Source organism: Stenella coeruleoalba, assembly GCF_951394435.1.
Source record: "Stenella coeruleoalba genome assembly, contig: scaffold_40, whole genome shotgun sequence".
Lineage (NCBI taxonomy): Eukaryota > Metazoa > Chordata > Mammalia > Artiodactyla > Delphinidae > Stenella > Stenella coeruleoalba.
In genome coordinates this window covers 736,333-754,512 of record NW_027646100.1, presented here as the reverse complement: position 1 = coordinate 754,512, position 18,180 = coordinate 736,333, and the positions used below count along the sequence as shown (strand labels likewise).

The following is an 18,180-nucleotide window of genomic DNA, read 5'->3' as shown; positions in this document are numbered from 1 at the left end:
CCACGGGTTTCAACTACCCAGGTTTAAGGTATTCTTCCTTCAGCTAAAACATGCATGTGGAACCTAGAGTATGATCAACCATGTGATCGGGAGACATGTTCAAATATGTCTCAGTTTTCCTCCCCTAGTACTCGGGTGCAACATTCCAGACGCTTTACTAACACTCTCCCGACTTGGAGAGTCAGTCCCTTTAACCTCCTGTTTGGCCCAGTTTGCAATTTCTGCGGAAGATGAACAGGAATAGCGAGAACCAATGAGAGACTACATGGAGGTGTCTGGACGGGCAAATTTAACTCTCATTTCCCACCAGGAAGAGGCATTAACCAAAGGCTCAGCGTGCCATGCCGGAACAAGATTAGGGCCTGAAGCCATCCTGCGGTGTTGCGGCCAGGTCACAAGAAAGCGAGTTGAAGAAAGGAGCTCAGGGGCACTGTAATTCACAAACATGCAGAGTTATAAATGACAGCTATCGTCCAAAAATAGACTGAAGTAAGGCTGCCAAGAGGACTTGAAAGCGGGGCAGAATTGCAGGAAACCGATTTCAGGAGGTAGACTGGAATTGCATTGAAAGCATAGGAAAAGAGGCAGAACGTCCACAATGATGCACTTGGCCAAAAAGGGCGTATGCGTTTTTTCCTGAATATATTCAGGAAAAAACGCATACGCCCTTTTTGGCCAACCAAGCAAGCTTGCAAAGGAAATCTGCACTACAATGAAGTCTCACTTCCCCCCGGTCAAAAGGGCCATCTGAAAAAAGTGTAAAATCCAGAAAGGCAACAGGCCATTGAGAACTGGGAGCCTTGTTATGCTGATGGGCGGGATGTAAATTGCCAACAGACACTTGGGAGAAGTGTATGGTGTTTCCTGAAACATCTAAAAAACAAAGCAACAGAGCCTAGGGCACTTCCACTTATGGTCCTATAGCTTAGGGAAATTAAAATCAAAAACACACAGCCACCCCAAAGTTTGGAACGGCTCTGTTTACAAGAACCTCATTTACAGTACAAGTTCAACATCGCAGAAAGTGAAAAATGGATAAAGAACATGTGGTACTTACGTACAATGCAGTATCACTCAGCAATGAAATCTGTGTCATCAGGCCCTTAGCAGCACAATGAGTGGATTCAGGTAGGATGATTGTAACTGAAGTAAGTCACACAGAAAAAGAAACATCATAAGATATCAGTAATACACGGAATGTAAACTTGGCTACACAGGAACTGAATTACAGAACAGAAGAGGGTCTCAAATTTAGAAAACAAACTTATGCTTGCTTAAGGGGAAAGGTGAGTTGGGGTGCTGCATAAAACCAGAGATTGAAATGAGCACAGATAAAGTTCCTTAAGTCAAATATGGAATAGACAAGAGCTACTCCTTGCTCAACGAAATGGACTCAACACCCCATATTAAACGCCTAAGAATGTACCTGACTAGTAAGTATCTTAAAACCTATGGATTGCTATGTCTCCGAAAGAGAATCAAGCATGTGTACAGGGGCATAAACGCAGCAGTGATAGGATTGGAGAGGTTCGGTGAGCAAATGAAGACCCTTTGAAGTCATATTGCATGGTACCCATTACACGGGTCTCAACTCTCCAGGTTTAAGGTATTCTTCCTTCAGCTAAAACATGCATGTGGAACCCAAGTATGATCAACCATGTGAACGGGAGACGTGTTCAAATATGTCTCAGTTTTCCTCCCCTGGTACTCGGGTGCAACATTCCAGACGCTTTACTAACACTCTCCCCACTTGGAGAGTCAGCGCCTTTAACCTCCTGTTTGGCCCAGTTTGCAATTTCTGCGGAAGATGAACAGGAATAGCGAGAACCAATGAGAGACTAGCTGGAGGTGTCTGGACGGGCAAATTTAACTCTCATTTCCCACCAGGAAAAGGAAATAACCAAAGGCTCAGCGTGCCGTGCCGGAACCAGATTAGGGCCTGAAGCCATCCTGCGGTGTTGCGGCCAGGTCACAAGAAAGCAAGTTGAAGAAAGGAGCTCAGGGGCACTGTAATTCACAAATCTGCAGAGTTATAAATGACAGCTATCATCCAAAATAGACTGAAGTAAGGCTGCCAAGAGGACTTGAAAGCGGGGCAGAATTGCAGGAAACCGATTTAAGGAGGTAGACTGGAATTACATTGAAAGCATAGGAAAAGAGGCAGAACGTCCACAATGATGCACTTGGCCAAAAAGGGCGTATGCGTTTTTTCCTGAATATATTCAGGAAAAAACGCATACGCCCTTTTTGGCCAACCAAGCAAGCTTGCAAAGGAAATCTGCACTACAATGAAGTCTCACATCCCCCTGGTCAAAAGGGCCATCTGAAAAAAGTGTAAAATCCAGAAAGGCAGGACAGGCCATGGAGAACTGGGAGCCTTGTTATGCTGATGGGCGGGATGTAAATTGCCAACAACCACTCGGGAGAAGTGCATGGTGTTTCCTGAAACATCTAAAAAACAAAGCAACAGAACCTAGGGCACTTCCACTTATGGTCCTATAGCTTAGGGAAATTAAAATCAAAAAGACACAGCCACCCCAAAGTTTGGAACGGCTCTGTTTACAAGAACCTCATTTACAGTACAAGTTCAACATCGCAGAAAGTGAAAAATGGATAAAGAAGTTGTGGTATTTACTTACAAAGCAATATCACTCAGCAATGAAATCTGTGTCATCAGGCCCTTAGCAGCACAATGAGTGGATTCAGGTATGATGATTCTAACTGAAATAAGTCACACAGAAAAAGAAACATCATAAGATATCAGTAATACACGGAATGTAAGCTTGGCTACACAGGAACTGAATTACAGAACAGAACAGGGTCTCAAATTTAGAAAACTAACTTATTCTTGCTTAAGGGTAAAGGTGAGTTGGGGTGCTGCATAAAACCAGAGATTGCAATGAGCACAGATAAAGTTCCTTAAGCCAAATATGGAATAGACAAGAGCTACTCCTTGCTCAACGAAATGGACTCAACACCCCATATTAAACGCCTAAGAATGTTCCTGACTAGTAAGTATCTTAAAACCTATGGATTGCTATGTCTCCGAAAGAGAATCAAGCATGTGTACAGGGGCATAAACGCAGCAGTGATAGGATTGGAGAGGTTCGGTGAGCAAATGAAGACCCTTTGAAGTCATATTGCATGGTACCCATTCCACGGGTTTCAACTACCCAGGTTTAAGGTATTCTTCCTTCAGCTAAAACATGCATGTGGAACCTAGAGTATGATCAACCATGTGATCGGGAGACGTGTTCAAATATGTCTCAGTTTTCGTACCCTGGTACTCGGGTGCAACATTCCAGACGCTTTACTAACACTCTCCCCACTTGGAGAGTCAGTCCCTTTAACCTCCTGTTTGGCCCAGTTTGCAATTTCTGCGGAAGATGAACAGGAATAGCGAGAACCAATGAGAGGCTAGCTGGAGGTGTCTGGACGGGCAAATTTAACTCTCATTTCCCACCAGGAAGAGGAATTAACCAAAGGCTCAGCATGCTGGGCCGGAACAAGATTAGGGCCTGAAGCCATCCTGCGGTGTTGCGGCCAGGTCACAAGAAAGCGAGTTGAAGAAAGGAGCTCAGGGGCACTGTAATTCACAAACCTGCAGAGTTATAAATGACAGCTATCGTCCAAAAATAGACTGAAGTAAGGCTGCCAAGAGGACTTGAAAGCGGGGCAGAATTGCAGGAAACCGATTTCAGGAGGTAGACTGGAATTGCATTGAAAGCATAGGAAAAGAGGCAGAACGTCCACAATGATGCACTTGGCCAAAAAGGGCGTATGCGTTTTTTCCTGAATATATTCAGGAAAAAACGCATACGCCCTTTTTGGCCAACCAAGCAAGCTTGCAAAGGAAATCTGCACTACAATGAAGTCTCACATCCCCCCGGTCAAAAGGGCCATCTGAAAAAAGTGTAAAATCCAGAAAGGCAGGACAGGCCATTGAGAACTGGGAGCCTTGTTATGCTGATGGGCGGGATGTAAATTGCCAACAGACACTTGGGAGAAGTGTATGGTGTTTCCTGAAACACCTAAAAAACAAAGCAACAGAGCCTAGGGCACTTCCACTTATGGTCCTATAGCTTAGGGAAATTAAAATCAAAAAGACACAGCCACCCCAAAGTTTGGAACGGCTCTGTTTACAAGAACCTCGTTTACAGTACAAGTTCAACATCGCAGAAAGTGAAAAATGGATAAAGAACATGTGGTACTTACGTACAATGCAGTATCACTCAGCAATGAAATCTGTGTCATCAGGCCCTTAGCAGCACAATGAGTGGATTCAGGTAGGATGATTGTAACTGAAGTAAGTCACACAGAAAAAGAAACATCATAAGATATCAGTAATACACGGAATGTAAACTTGGCTACACAGGAACTGAATTACAGAACAGAAGAGGGTCTCAAATTTAGAAAACCAACTTATGCTTGCTTAAGGGTAAAGGTGAGGTGGGGTGCTGCATAAAACCAGAGATTGAAATGAGCACAGATAAAGTTCCTTAAGTCAAATATGGAATAGACAAGAGCTACTCCTTGCTCAACGAAATGGACTCAACACCGCATATTAAACGCCTAAGAATGTACCTGACTAGTAAGTATCGTAAATCCTATGGATTGCTATGTCTCCAAAAGAGAATCAAGCATGTGTTCAGGGGCATAAACGCAGCAGTGATAGGATTGGAGAGGTTCGGTGAGCAAATGAAGACCCTTTGAAGTCATATTGCATGGTACCCATTACACGGGTCTCAACTCTCCAGGTTTAAGGTATTCTTCCTTCAGCTAAAACATGCATGTGGAACCCAAGTATGATCAACCATTTGAACGGGAGACGTGTTCAAATATGTCTCAGTTTTCCTCCCCTGGTACTCGGGTGCAACATTCCAGACGCTTTACTAACACTCTCCCCACTTGGAGAGTCAGCGCCTTTAACCTCCTGTTTGGCCCAGTTTGCAATTTCTGCGGAAGATGAACAGGAATAGCGAGAACCAATGAGAGGCTAGCTGGAGGTGTCTGGACGGGCAAATTTAACTCTCATTTCCCACCAGGATGAGGAAATAACCAAAGGCTCAGCGTGCCGTACCGGAACCAGATTAGGGCCTGAAGCCATCCTGCTGTGTTGCGGCCAGCTCAAAAGAAAGCGAGTTGAAGAAAGGAGCTCAGGGGCACTGTAATGCACAAACCTGCAGAGTTATAAATGACAGCTATCGTCCAAAAATAGACTGAAGTAAGGCTGCCAAGAGGACTTGAATGCGGGGCAGAATTGCAGGAAACCGATTTCAGGAGGTAGACTGGAATTGCATTGAAAGCATAGGAAAAGAGGCAGAACGTCCACAATGATGCACTTGGCCAAAAAGGGCGTATGCGTTTTTTCCTGAATATATTCAGGAAAAAACGCATACGCCCTTTTTGGCCAACCAAGCAAGCTTGCAAAGGAAATCTGCACTACAATGAAGTCTCACTTCCCCCCGGTCAAAAGGGCCATCTGAAAAAAGTGTAAAATCCAGAAAAGCAACAGGCCATTGAGAACTGGGAGCCTTGTTATGCTGATGGGCGGGATGTAAATTGCCAACAACCACTCGGGAGAAGTGTATGGTGTTTCCTGAAACATCTAAAAAACAAAGCAACAGAACCTAGGGCACTTCCACTTATGGTCCTATAGCTTAGGGAAATTAAAATCAAAAAGACACAGCCACCCCAAAGTTTGGAACGGCTCTGTTTACAAGAACCTCGTTTACAGTACAAGTTCAAAATCACAGAAAGTGAAAAATAGATAAAGAAGTTGTGGTATTTACTTACAAAGCAATATCACTCAGCAATGAAATCTGTGTCATCAGGCCCTTAGCAGCACAATGAGTGGATTCAGGTACGATGATTCTAACTGAAATAAGTCACACAGAAAAAGAAACATCATAAGATATCAGTAATACACGGAATGGAAACTTGGCTACACAGGAACTGAATTACAGAACAGAACAGGGTCTCAAATTTAGAAAACCAACTTATGCTTGCTTAAGGGTAAAGGTGAGTTGGGGTGCTGCATAAAACCAGAGATTGAAATGAGCACAGATAAAGTTCCTTAAGCCAAATATGGAATAGACAAGAGCTACTCCTTGCTCAACGAAATGGACTCAACACCCCATATTAAACGCCTAAGAATGTACCTGACTAGTAAGTATCTTAAAACCTATGGATTGCTATGTCTCCGAAAGAGAATCAAGCATGTGTACAGGGGCATAAACGCAGCAGTGATAGGATTGGAGAGGTTCGGTGAGCAAATGAAGACCCTTTGAAGTCATATTGCATGGTACCCATTACACGGGTCTTAACTCTCCAGGTTTAAGGTATTCTTCCTTCAGCTAAAACATGCATGTGGAACCCAAGTATGATCAACCATGTGAACGGGAGACGTGTTCAAATATGTCTCAGTTTTCCTCCCCTAGTACTCGGGTGCAACATTCCAGACGCTTTACTAACACTCTCCCCACTTGGAGAGTCAGTGCCTTTAACCTCCTGTTTGGCCCAGTTTGCAATTTCTGCGGAAGATGAACAGGAATAGCGAGAACCAATGAGAGGCTAGCTGGAGGTGTCTGGACGGGCAAATTTAACTCTCATTTCCCACCAGGAAGAGGAATTAACCAAAGGCTCAGCGTGCCGTACCGGAACCAGATTAGGGCCTGAAGCCATCCTGCGGTGTTGCGGCCAGGTCACAAGAAAGCGAGTTGAAGAAAGGAGCTCAGGGGCACTGTAATTCACAAACCTGCAGAGTTATAAATGACAGCTATCGTCCAAAAATAGACTGAAGTAAGGCTGCCAAGAGGACTTGAAAGCGGGGCAGAATTGCAGGAAACCGATTTCAGGAGGTAGACTGGAATTGCATTGAAAGCATAGGAAAAGAGGCAGAACGTCCACAATGATGCACTTGGCCAAAAAGGGCGTATGCGTTTTTTCCTGAATATATTCAGGAAAAAACGCATACGCCCTTTTTGGCCAACCAAGCAAGCTTGCAAAGGAAATCTGCACTACAATGAAGTCTCACTTCCCCCCGGCCAAAAGGGCCATCTGAAAAAAGTGTAAAATCCAGAAAGGCAACAGGCCATTGAGAACTGGGAGCCTTGTTATGCTGATGGGCGGGATGTAAATTGCCAACAGACACTTGGGAGAAGTGTATGGTGTTTCCTGAAACATCTAAAAAACAAAGCAACAGAGCCTAGGGCACTTCCACTTATGGTCCTATAGCTTAGGGAAATTAAAATCAAAAAGACACAGCCACCCCAAAGTTTGGAACGGCTCTGTTTACAGGAACCTCGTTTACAGTACAAGTTCAACATCGCAGAAAGTGAAAAATGGATAAAGAAGTTGTGGTATTTACTTACAAAGAAATATCACTCAGCAATGAAATCTGTGTCATCAGGCCCTTAGCAGCACAATGAGTGGATTCAGGTACGATGATTCTAACTGAAATAAGTCACACAGAAAAAGAAACATCATAAGATATCAGTAATACACGGAATGTAAACTTGGCTACACAGGAACTGAATTACAGAACAGAACAGGGTCTCAAATTTAGAAAACCAACTTATTCTTGCTTAAGGGTAAAGGTGAGTTGGGGTGTTGCATAAAACCAGAGATTGAAATGAGCACAGATAAAGTTCCTTAAGCCAAATATGGAATAGACAAGAGCTACTCCTTGCTCAACGAAATGGACTCAACACCCCATATTAAACGCCTAAGAATGTACCTGACTAGTAAGTATCTTAAAACCTATGGATTGCTATGTCTCCGAAAGAGAATCAAGCATGTGTACAGGGGCATAAACGCAGCAGTGATAGGATTGGAGAGGTGCGGTGAGCAAATGAAGACCCTTTGAAGTCATATTGCATGGTACCCATTCCACGGGTTTCAACTACCCAGGTTTAAGGTATTCTTCCTTCAGCTAAAACATGCATGTGGAACCTAGAGTATGATCAACCATGTGATCGGGAGACGTGTTTAAATATGTCTCAGTTTTCCTCCCCTGGTACTCGGGTGCAACATTCCAGACGCTTTACTAACACTCTCCCTACTTGGAGAGTCAGTCCCTTTAACCTCCTGTTCGGCCCAGTTTGCAATTTCTGCGGAAGATGAACAGGAATAGCGAGAACCAATGAGAGGCTAGCTGGAGGTGTCTGGACGGGCAAATTTAACTCTCATTTCCCACCAGGAAGAGGAATTAACCAAAGGCTCAGCATGCCGAGCTGGAACCAGATTAGGGCCTGAAGCCATCTTGCGGTGTTGCGGCCAGGTCACAAGAAAGCGAGTTGAAGAAAGGAGCTCAGGGGCACTGTAATTCACAAACCTGCAGAGTTATAAATGACAGCTATCGTCCAAAAATAGACTGAAGTAAGGCTGCCAAGAGGACTTGAAAGCGGGGCAGAATTGCAGGAAACCGATTTCAGGAGGTAGACTGGAATTGCATTGAAAGCATAGGAAAAGAGGCAGAACATCCACAATGATGCACTTGGCCAAAAAGGGCGTATGCATTTTTTCCTGAATATATTCAGGAAAAAACGCATACGCCCTTTTTGGCCAACCAAGCAAGCTTGCAAAGGAAATCTGCACTACAATGAAGTCTCACTTCCCCCCGGCCAAAAGGGCCATCTGAAAAAAGTGTAAAATCCAGAAAGGCAACAGGCCATTGAGAACTGGGAGCCTTGTTATGCTGATGGGCGGGATGTAAATTGCCAACAGACACTTGGGAGAAGTGTATGGTGTTTCCTGAAACATCTAAAAAACAAAGCAACAGAGCCTAGGGCACTTCCACTTATGGTCCTATAGCTTAGGGAAATTAAAATCAAAAAGACACAGCCACCCCAAAGTTTGGAACGGCTCTGTTTACAAGAACCTCGTTTACAGTACAAGTTCAACATCGCAGAAAGTGAAAAATGGATAAAGAAGTTGTGGTATTTACTTACAAAGCAATATCACTCAGCAATGAAATCTGTGTCATCAGGCCCTTAGCAGCACAATGAGTGGATTCAGGTATGATGATTCTAACTGAAATAAGTCACACAGAAAAAGAAACATCATAAGATATCAGTAATACACGGAATGTAAACTTGGCTACACAGGAACTGAATTACAGAACAGAACAGGGTCTCAAATTTAGAAACCAACTTATTCTTGCTTAAGGGTAAAGGTGAGTTGGGGTGCTGCATAAAAACAGAGATTGAAATGAGCACAAATAAAGTTCCTTAAGCCAAATATGGAATAGACAAGAGCTACTCATTGCTCAACGAAATGGACTCAACACCGCATATTAAACGCCTAAGAATGTACCTGACTAGTAAGTATCTTAAAACCTATGGATTGCTATGTCTCCGAAAGAGAATCAAGCATGTGTACAGGGGCATAAACGCAGCAGTGATAGGATTGGAGAGGTTTGGTGAGCAAATGAAGACCCTTTGAAGTCATATTGCATGGTACCCATTCCACGGGTTTCAACTACCCAGGTTTAAGGTATTCTTCCTTCAGCTAAAACATGCATGTGGAACCTAGAGTATGATCAACCATGTGATCGGGAGACGTGTTCAAATATGTCTCAGTTTTCCTCCCCTGGTACTCGGGTGCAACATTCCAGACGCTTTACTAACTCTCTCCCCACTTGGAGAGTCAGTCCCTTTAACCTCCTGTTTGGCCCAGTTTGCAATTTCTGCGGAAGATGAACAGGAATAGCGAGAACCAATGAGAGACTAGCTGGAGGTGTCTGGACGGGCAAATTTAACTCTCATTTCCCACCAGGAAGAGGAAATAACCAAAGGCTCAGCGTGCCGTGCCGGAACCAGATTAGGGCCTGAAGCCATCCTGCGGTGTTGCGGCCAGGTCACAAGAAAGCGAGTTGAAGAAAGGAGCTCAGGGGCACTGTAATTCACAAACCTGCAGACTTATAAATGACAGCTATCGTCCAAAAATAGACTGAAGTAAGGCTGCCAAGAGGACTTGAAAGCGGGGCAGAATTGCAGGAAACCGATTTCAGGAGGTAGACTGGAATTGCATTGAAAGCATAGGAAAAGAGGCAGAACGTCCACAATGATGCACTTGGCCAAAAAGGGCGTATGCGTTTTTTCCTGAATATATTCAGGAAAAAACGCATACGCCCTTTTTGGTCAACCAAGCAAGCTTGCAAAGGAAATCTGTACTACAATGAAGTCTCACTTCCCCCCGGTCAAAAGGGCCATCTGAAAAAAGTGTAAAATCCAGAAAGACAAGACAGGCCATGGAGAACTGGGAGCCTTGTTATGCTGATGGGCGGGATGTAAATTGCCAACAACCACTCAGGAGAAGTGTATGGTGTTTCCTGAAACATCTAAAAAACAAAGCAACAGAGCCTAGGGCACTTCCACTTATGGTCCTATAGCTTAGGGAAATTAAAATCAAAAAGACACAGCCACCCCAAAGTTTGGAACGGCTCTGTTTACAAGAACCTCGTTTACAGTACAAGTTCAACATCGCAGAAAGTGAAAAATGGATAAAGAAGTTGTGGTATTTACTTACAAAGCAATATCACTCAGCAATGATATCTGTGTCATCAGGCCCTTAGCAGCACAATGAGTGGATTCAGGTACGATGATTCTAACTGAAATAAGTCACACAGAAAAAGAAACATCATAAGATATCACTAATACACGGAATGTAAACTTGGCTACACAGGAACTGAATTACAGAACAGAACAGTGTCTCAAATTTAGAAAAGCAACTTATGCTTGCTTAAGGGGAAAGGTGAGTTGGGGTGCTGCATAAAACCAGAGATTGAAATGAGCACAGATAAAGTTCCTTAAGCCAAATATGGAATAGACAAGAGCTACTCCTTGCTCAACGAAATGGACTCAACACCCCATATTAAACGCCTAAGAATGTACCTGACTAGTAAGTATCTTAAAACCTATGGATTGCTATGTCTCCAAAAGAGAATCAAGCGTGTGTACAGGGGCATAAACGCAGCAGTGATAGGATTGGAGAGGTTCGGTGAGCAAATGAAGACCCTTTGAAGTCATATTGCATGGTACCCATTACACGGGGCTCAACTCTCCAGGTTTAAGGTATTCTTCCTTCAGCTAAAACATGCATGTGGAACCCAAGTATGATCAACCATGTGAACGGGAGACGTGTTCAAATATGTCTCAGTTTTCCTCCCCTGGTACTCGGGTGCAACATTCCAGACGCTTTACTAACACTCTCCCCACTTGGAGTGTCAGCGCCTTTAACCTCCTGTTTGGCCCAGTTTGCAATTTCTGCGGAAGATGAACAGGAATAGAGAGAACCAATGAGAGACTAGCTGGAGGTGTCTGGACGGGCAAATTTAACTCTCATTTCCCACCAGGAAGAGGAAATAACCAAAGGCTCAGCGTGCCGTACCGGAACCAGATGAGGGCCTGAAGCCATCCTGCGGTGTTGCGGCCAGCTCAAAAGAAAGCGAGTAGAAGAAAGGAGCTCAGGGGCACTGTAATTCACAAACCTGCAGAGTTATAAATGACAGCTATCGTCCAAAAATAGACTGAAGTAAGGCTGCCAAGAGGACTTGAATGCGGGGCAGAATTGCAGGAAACCGATTTCAGGAGGTAGACTGGAATTGCATTGAAAGCATAGGAAAAGAGGCAGAACGTCCACAATGATGCACTTGGCCAAAAAGGGCGTATGTGTTTTTTCCTGAATATATTCAGGAAAAAACGTATACGCCCATTTTGGCCAACCAAGCAAGCTTGCAAAGGAAATCTGCACTACAATGAAGTCTCACTTCCCCCCGGTCAAAAGGGCCATCTGAAAAAAGTGTAAAATCCAGAAAGGCAGGACAGGCCATGGAGAACTGGGAGCCTTGTTATGCTGATGGGCGGGATGTAAATTGCCAACAGACACTTGGGAGAAGTGTATGGTGTTTCCTGAAACATCTAAAAAACAAAGCAACAGAGCCTAGGGCACTGCCACTTATGGTCCTATAGCTTAGGGAAATTAAAATCAAAAAGACACAGCCACCCCAAAGTTTGGGACGCCTCTGTTTACAAGAACCTCGTTTACAGTACAAGTTCAACATCGCAGAAAGTGAAAAATGGATAAAGAACTTGTGGTACTTACGTACAATGCAGAATCACTCAGCAATGAAATCTATGTCATCAGGCCCGTAGCAGCATAATGAGTGGATTCAGGTACGATGATTCTAACTGAAATAAGTCACACAGAAAAAGAAACATCATAAGATATCACTAATACACGGAATGTAAACTTGGCTACACAGGAACTGCATTCCAGAACAGAACAGGGTCTTAAATTTAGAAAACCAACTTATGCTTGCTTAAGGGGAAAGGTGAGTTGGGGTGCTGCATAAAACCAGAGATTGAAATGAGCACAGATAAAGTTCCTTAAGTCAAATATGGAATAGACAAGAGCTACTCCTTGCTCAAAGAAATGGACTCAACACCGCATATTAAACGCCTAAGAATGTACCTGACTAGTAAGTATCGGAAAACCTATGGATTGCTATGTCTCCAAAAGAGAATCAAGCGTGTGTACAGGGGCATAAACGCAGCAGTGATAGGATTGGAGAGGTTCGGTGAGCAAATGAAGACCCTTTGAATTCATATTGCATGGTACCCATTACACGGGTCTCAACTCTCCAGGTTTAAGGTATTCTTCCTTCAGCTAAAACATGCATGTGGAACCCAAGTATGATCAACAATGTGAACGGGAGACGTGTTCAAATATGTCTCAGTTTTCCTCCCCTGGTACTCGGGTGCAACATTCCAGACGCTTTACTAACACTCTCCCCACTTGGAGTGTCAGCGCCTTTAACTTCCTGTTTGGCCCAGTTTGCAATTTCTGCGGAAGATGAACAGGAATAGCGAGAACCAATGAGAGGCTAGCTGGAGGTGTCTGGACGGGCAAATTTAACTCTCATTTCCCACCAGGAAGAGGAAATAACCAAAGGCTCAGCGTGCCGTACCGGAACCAGATTAGGGCCTGAAGCCATCCTGCGGTGTTGCGGCCAGCTCAAAAGAAAGCGAGTAGAAGAAAGGAGCCCAGGGGCACTGTAATTCACAAACCTGCAGAGTTATAAATGACAGCTATCGTCCAAAAATAGACTGAAGTAAGGCTGCCAAGAGGACTTGAAAGCGGGGCAGAATTGCAGGAAACCGATTTCAGGAGGTAGACTGGAATTGCATTGAAAGCATAGGAAAAGAGGCAGAACGTCCACAATGATGCACTTGGCCAAAAAGGGCGTATGCGTTTTTTCCTGAATATATTCAGGAAAAAACGCATACGCCCTTTTTGGCCAACCAAGCAAGCTTGCAAAGGAAATCTGCACTACAATGAAGTCTCACTTCCCCCCAGTCAATAGGGCCATCTGAAAAAAGTGTAAAATCCAGAAAGGCAGGACAGGCCATGGAGAACTGGGAGCCTTGTTATGCTGATGGGCGGGATGTAAATTGCCAACAGACACTCGGGAGAAGTGTATGGTGTTTCCTGAAACATCTAAAAAACAAAGCAACAGAGCCTAGGGCACTGCCACTTATGGTCCTATAGCTTAGGGAAATTAAAATCAAAAAGACACAGCCACCCCAAAGTTTGGGACGCCTCTGTTTACAAGAACCTCGTTTACAGTACAAGTTCAACATCGCAGAAAGTGAAAAATGGATAAAGAAGTTGTGGTATTTACTTACAAAGCAATATCACTCAGCAATGAAATCTATGTCATCAGGCCCTTAGCATCACAATGAGTGGATGCAGGTATGATGATTCTAACTGAAATAAGTCACACAGAAAATGAAATATCATAAGATATCAGTAATACATGGAATGTAAACTTGGCTACACAGGAACTGAATTACAGAACAGAACAGGGACTCAAATTTAGAAAACCAACTTATGCTTGCTTAAGGGTAAAGGTGAGTTGGGGTGCTGCATAAAACCAGAGATTGAAATGAGCACAGATAAAGTTCCTTAAGCCAAATATGGAATAGACAAGAGCTACTCCTTGCTCAACGAAATGGACTCAACACCCCATATTAAACGCCTAAGAATGTACCTGACTAGTAAGTATCTTAAAACCTATGGATTGCTATGTCTCCAAAAGAGAATCAAGCGTGTGTACAGGGGCATAAACGCAGCAGTGATAGGATTGGAGAGGTTCGGTGAGCAAATGAAGACCCTTTGAAGTCATATTGCATGGTACCCATTACACGGGTCTCAACTCTCCAGGTTTAAAGTATTCTTCCTTCAGCTAAAACATGCATGTGGAACCCAAGTATGATCAACCATGTGATCGGGAGACGTGTTCAAATATGTCTCAGTTTTCCTCCCCTGGTACTCGGGTGCAACATTCCAGACGCTTTACTAACACTCTCCCCACTTGGAGAGTCAGCGCCTTTAACCTCCTGTTTGGCCCAGTTTGCAATTTCTGCGGAAGATGAACAGGAATAGCGAGAACCAATGAGAGACTAGCTGGAGTTGTCTGGACGGGCAAATTTAACTCTCATTTCCCACCAGGAAGAGGAAATAAACAAAGGCTCAGCGTGACGTACTGGAACCAGATTAGGGCCTGAAGCCATCCTGCGGTGTTGCGGCCAGCTCACAAGAAAGCGAGTTGAAGAAAGGAGCTCAGGGGCACTGTAATTCACAAACCTGCAGAGTTATAAATGACAGCTATCGTCCAAAAATAGACTGAAGTAAGGCTGCCAAGAGGACTTGAAAGCGGGGCAGAATTGCAGGAAACCGATTTCAGGAGGTAGACTGGAATTGCATTGAAAGCATAGGAAAAGAGGCAGAACGTCCACAATGATGCACTTGGCCAAAAAGGGCGTATGCGTTTTTTCCTGAATATATTCAGGAAAAAACGCATACGCCCTTTTTGGCCAACCAAGCAAGCTTGCAAAGGAAATCTGCACTACAATGAAGTCTCACTTCCCCCCGGTCAAAAGGGCCATCTGAAAAAAGTGTAAAATCCAGAAAGGCAGGACAGGCCATGGAGAACTGGGAGCCTTGTTATGCTGAAGGGCGGGATGTAAATTGCCAACAAACACTCGGGAGAAGTGTATGGTGTTTCCTGAAACATCTAAAAGACAAAGCAACAGAGCCTAGGGCACTTCCACTTATGGTCCTATAGCTTAGGGAATTTAAAATCAAAAAGGCACAGCCACCCCAAAGTTTGGAACGGCTCTGTTTACAAGAACCTCGTTTACAGTACAAGTTCAACATCGCAGAAAGTGAAAAATGGATAAAGAAGTTGTGGTATTTACTTACAAAGCAATATCACTCAGCAATGAAATCTGTGTCATCAGGCACTTAGCAGCACAATGAGTGGATTCAGGTATGATGATTCTAACTGAAATAAGTCACACAGAAAAAGAAACATCATAAGATATCACTAATACACGGAATGTAAACTTGGTTACACAGGAACTGCATTCCAAAACAGAACAGGGTCTCAAATTTAGAAAACCAACTTATGCTTGCTTAAGGGAAAAGGTGAGTTGGGGTGCTGCATAAAACCAGAGATTGAAATGAGCACAGATAAAGTTCCTTAAGCCAAATATGGAATAGACAAGAGCTACTCCTTGCTCAACGAAATGGACTCAAAACCCCATATTAAACGCCTAAGAATGTACCTGACTAGTAAGTATCTTAAAACCTATGGATTGCTATGTCTCCGAAAGAGAATCAAGCATGTGTACAGGGGCATAAACGCAGCAGTGATAGGATTGGAGAGGTTCAGTGAGCAAATGAAGACCCTTTGAAGTCATATTGCATGGTACCCATTCCACGGGTTTCAACTACCCAGGTTTAAGGTATTCTTCCTTCAGCTAAAACATGCATGTGGAACCTAGAGTATGATCAACCATGTGATCGGGAGACGTGTTCAAATATGTCTCAGTTTTCCTCCCCTGGTACTCAGGTGCAACATTCCAGACGCTTTACTAACACTCTCCCCACTTGGAGAGTCAGTCCCTTTAACCTCCTGTTTGGCCCAGTTTGCAATTTCTGCGGAAGATGAACAGGAATAGCGAGAACCAATGAGAGGCTAGCTGGAGGTGTCTGGACGGGCAAATTTAACTCTCATTTCCCACCAGGAAGAGGAATTAACCAAAGGCTCACCATGCCGGGCCGGAACCAGATTAGGGCCTGAAGCCATCCTGCGGTGTTGCGGCCAGCTCACAAGAAAGCGAGTTGAAGAAAGGAGCTCAGGGGCACTGTAACTCACAAACCTGCAGAGTTATAAATGACAGCTATCGTCCAAAAATAGACTGAAGTAAGGCTGCCAAGAGGACTTGAAAGCGGGGCAGAATTGCAGGAAACCGATTTCAGGAGGTAGACTGGAATTGCATTGAAAGCATAGGAAAAGAGGCAGAACGTCCACAATGATGCACTTGGCCAAAAAGGGCGTATGCGTTTTTTCCTGAATATATTCAGGAAAAAACGCATACGCCCTTTTTGGCCAACCAAGCAAGCTTGCAAAGGAAATCTGCACTACAATGAAGTCTCAATTCCCCCCGGTCAAAAGGGCCATCTGAAAAAAGTGTAAAATCCAGAAAGGCAGGACAGGCCATGGAGAACTGGGAGCCTTGTTATGCTGATGGGCGGGATGTAAATTGCCAACAACCACTCGGGAGAAGTGTATGGTGTTTCCTGAAACATCTAAAATACAAAGCAACAGAACCTAGGGCACTTCCACTTATGGTCCTATAGCTTAGGGAAACTAAAATCAAAAAGACACAGCCACCCCAAAGTTTGGAACGGCTCTGTTTACAAGAACCTCGTTTACAGTACAAGTTCAACATCGCAGAAAGTGAAAAATGGAGAAAGAAGTTGTGGTATTTACTTACAAAGCAATATCACTCAGCAATGAAATCTGTGTCATCAGGCCCTTAGCAGCACAATGAGTGGATTCAGGTATGATGATTCTAACTGAAATAAGTCACACAGAAAAAGAAACATCATAAGATATCAGTAATACACGGAATGTAAACTTGGCTACACAGGAACTGAATTACAGAACAGAACATGGACTCAAATTTAGAAAACCAACTTATGCTTGCTTAAGGGGAAAGGTGAGTTGGGGTGCTGCATAAAACCAGAGATTGAAATGAGCACAGATAAAGTTCCTTAAGCCAAATATGGAATAGACAAGAGCTACTCCTTGCTCAACGAAATGGACTCAACACCCCATATTAAACGCCTAAGAATGTACCTGACTAGTAAGTATCTTAAAACCTATGGATTGCTATGTCTCCGAAAGAGAATCAAGCATGTGCACAGGGGCATAAACGCAGCAGTGATAGGATTGGAGAGGTTCGGTGAGCAAATGAAGACCCTTTGAAGTCATATTGCATGGTACCCATTACAAGGGTCTTAACTCTCCAGGTTTAAGGTATTCTTCCTTCAGCTAAAACATGCATGTGGAACCTAGAGTATGATCAACCATGCGATCGGGAGACGTGTTCAAATATGTCTCAGTTTTCGTACCCTGGTACTCAGGTGCAACATTCCAGATGCTTTACTAACACTCTCCCCACTTGGAGAGTCAGTCCCTTTAACCTCCTGTTTGGCCCAGTTTGCAATTTCTGCGGAAGATGAACAGGAATAGCGAGAACCAATGAGAGACTAGCTGGAGGTGTCTGGACAGGCAAATTTAACTCTCATTTCCCACCAGGAAGAGGAATTAACCAAAGGCTCAGCGTGCCGTGCCGGAACTAGATTAGGGCCTGAAGCCATCCTGCGGTGTTGCGGCCAGCTCACAAGAAAGCGAGTTGAAGAAAGGAGCTCAGGGGCACTGTAATTCACAAACCTGCAGACTTATAAATGACAGCTATCGACCAAAAATAGACTGAAGTAAGGCTGCCAAGAGGACTTGAAAGCGGGGCAGAATTGCAGGAAACCGATTTCAGGAGGTAGACTGGAATTGCATTGAAAGCATAGGAAAAGAGGCAGAACGTCCACAATGATGCACTTGGCCAAAAAGGGCGTATGCGTTTTTTCCTGAATATATTCAGGAAAAAACGCATACGCCCTTTTTGGCCAACCAAGCAAGCTTGCAAAGGAAATCTGCACTACAATGAAGTTTCACTTCCCCCCGGTCAAAAGGGCCATCTGAAAAAAGTGTAAAATCCAGAAAGGCAGGACAGGCCATGGAGAACTGGGAGCCTTGTTATGCTGATG

General features: G+C 44.0%; 1 long non-coding RNA gene across 8 annotated transcripts in view; it reads right to left on the bottom strand.

The window, feature by feature from the left end:
• Window positions 1–18,180, bottom strand: part of LOC307181340 — a 1,758,975-nt gene that overhangs the window by 1,667,303 nt on the left and 73,492 nt on the right. Inside the window, exon 1 of one of the 8 annotated variants that reach the window (XR_013826460.1) lies at window positions 7,374–7,430. The exons of the other annotated variants lie outside the window; for them this stretch is intronic. This is a non-coding gene — a long non-coding RNA (uncharacterized lncRNA). Of the gene's footprint in view, window positions 1–7,373; window positions 7,431–18,180 lie in introns of those variants that run through there. 8 annotated transcript variants of the gene reach the window in all.